This window comes from Octopus bimaculoides, chromosome 5, assembly GCF_001194135.2.
Source record: "Octopus bimaculoides isolate UCB-OBI-ISO-001 chromosome 5, ASM119413v2, whole genome shotgun sequence".
Lineage (NCBI taxonomy): Eukaryota > Metazoa > Mollusca > Cephalopoda > Octopoda > Octopodidae > Octopus > Octopus bimaculoides.
In genome coordinates this window covers 45,778,796-45,781,309 of record NC_068985.1, presented here as the reverse complement: position 1 = coordinate 45,781,309, position 2,514 = coordinate 45,778,796, and the positions used below count along the sequence as shown (strand labels likewise).

The following is a 2,514-nucleotide window of genomic DNA, read 5'->3' as shown; positions in this document are numbered from 1 at the left end:
ATATATATATATATATATATATATATATAGAGAGAGAGAGAGAGAGAGAGAGAGACTTACACATACGCACAGCTATACTACAAACACAGTCACCTGTATGTGTTCAGAAAACACCGAAATACAGAAAGGAAAAACAATAGTTTAATGTATGGTTGAGTGGGCACGTGGTATGTATGTATGTTTATATATATATAGTGGGAGTGGCAGCTGGAGGAGGAAGAGCGAGAGAGAGAGAGAGATGGGGAGTGAGTGGGAGTGAGATGGAATGAGGGGGAGGAAGAGGGTAAGAGTTAGACAGGGATAAACTAAAACGGGACGAGGTAGGGCATGAGGTGATCGAGGAGACAAAAGAAAGGAATAAAGAGGAGTAAAATATGGAGGAAGAATATGGGATAATGTTTAGAAGAGGAAGAATGAACGGCAGATAAATTGTGTGTGTGTGTGTGTATGTGTGTGTGTGTGAGAGAGAGAGAGAGAGAGAGAGAGAGAGAGGGAGAAATAGAGAGAGAAAGAAAGAAAAGAAGAAGAGGAAAGTTAGAATTGACTGAAGAAGAAAAAGAGGAATAGAAATTAAAAGGAAGCAAAACAAGGAAAAGAAACAGTTTGGTAAACGAAAATGAAGAGAATGAAGAAGTAGAAGCTAAAAGGAGCTTGAAGAATGAGTACCAAGGAAGTGTAAAGGGAGTAAGGAAACATATGGAGTATAAAGGATAGAGAAAAATGATAAAAAAGGGAGTATAAAGATAAATACAAGGAGAGTAACAAGAAAGCGGCAGACAATAATAAAGGGGAAAAAGATGGCGGTAACGAGAAGATAGAAGAGAAGAATATGAAAGAATAAAACAGAGCAAAGTTTTAAAAGACCGGATATTTCTTTCAGCCAATGAAAAAGCCTTTACATTGTCACTCGTTCATCCAGTAATAGCAGCCAAATCTACCCCTAATATAAGTTTAAAACACAGGATATTTCTTTCAGCCAATGAAGCCTCTATGTCAGGCATGAGCACCGTTTTTCGAGAAAAGCCGCATTTGGCATGGTTCATCGTGAGGCAGACCGCGCTATTAAAGGCACATTTTCCTCGTGCAAATTAATCGTGCCATTCAGAACGTCCCTCGGGTCGCAGTTTGCTTATGATGGCTCAACGTCGTTACTCATCCAGCCCCCCAAAAATAGCAAGGAAATCTAATTCAAACAACCGTTTAAAAAGGATATTTCTTTCAGACAATGTGGAAGCCACTTCGTTGTCTTTCGTTCAACCTGAAATAGCAGCCAAATCTATCTCAAATGTCACCTTTTTTTAATAACTAATATGAGTGGATAATATGAGTGAATATCTAAGGCGGGATGGTCATAACTAGAACACCTTTGGTCACATGATTATTGGATCAGAGCTGAGCTGGGGCTAAAGCAGCAACAGCAATGAAACTTCGTGCTCACCTAATTTATTACAAACAGCAGCCAAATCAGATCTTACAAACTTAAAAAAGGATACACTGAATCATATAATCCGAGGTGGACTTAGGCTCGTAGTACGTTGATGTAGTCGGGATGTGGTGGTTCTGATGGCATGGAGTTAGTTTTATATTATATATTATGTCTATGTCTGTGGAGGCGCAATGGCCCAGTGGTTAGGGCAGCGGATTCGTGGTCATAGGATCGCGGTTTCGATTCCCAGACCGGGCGTTGTGAGTGTTTATTGAGCGAAAACACCTAAAGCTCCACGAGGCTCCGGCAGGGAGTGGTGGCGAACCCTGCTGTACTCTTTCACCACAACTTTCTCTCACTCTTACTTCCTGTTTCTATTGTGCCTGTAATTCAAAGGGCCAGCCTTGTCACACTCTATGTCACGCTGAATATCCCCGAGAACTACGTTAAGGGTACACGTGTCTGTGGAGTGCTCAGCCACTTGCACGTTAATTTCACGAGCAGGCTGTTCCGTTGATCGGATCAACTGGAACCCTCGACGTCGTAAGCGACGGAGTGTCAACAACAACAATGTCTATGTCTAGTTGTAGTTTAGCCCCAGGTTAACTCTGAACCAGCAGATAGAACAATAACCGAAGATGGTCCAGCTGTGACCATCCTGCTATTTGTCCAGGCTTGTGAACTAAGGAATATTTGACTGTTATTTCAAGCAGATCAAGTGAGCACAAAGGGACTCCATTGTTGACTCCGTCGTCTGTGTTTCGTTCGTATGCATAGAAGACGGATAGATGGGAACGGCGGGGTACAAATAAGAAAGGAGGGTGTGGTCGATATAGACGGCACAAAATATTGATCTTTGGCTGAGGAATGAAGGAGGGTGTATATAGAAAATACGCATAGCTTATTGATCTCTGGTTGCAGAGTGACAAGAATCACTGCGCCACTTCCCTTTACTACAGCAAAGAAAATATATTTAAACATATCATTTTTAATGAAATGTAACAACAATGATATATAATTGATAGTAAAGAGTTAAATGTGTGTGTGTGTGTGTGTGAGAGAGAGAAAGAGAGAGAGAGAAAGAGAGA

At 41.2% G+C, this 2,514-nt stretch overlaps 1 protein-coding gene across 3 annotated transcripts in view; it reads right to left on the bottom strand.

The window, feature by feature from the left end:
• The window catches only part of LOC106879078 (E3 ubiquitin-protein ligase PDZRN3-B), a 768,027-nt gene that overhangs the window by 712,498 nt on the left and 53,015 nt on the right, over positions 1-2,514 (bottom strand). The gene's annotated exons all lie outside the window — the stretch shown is intronic.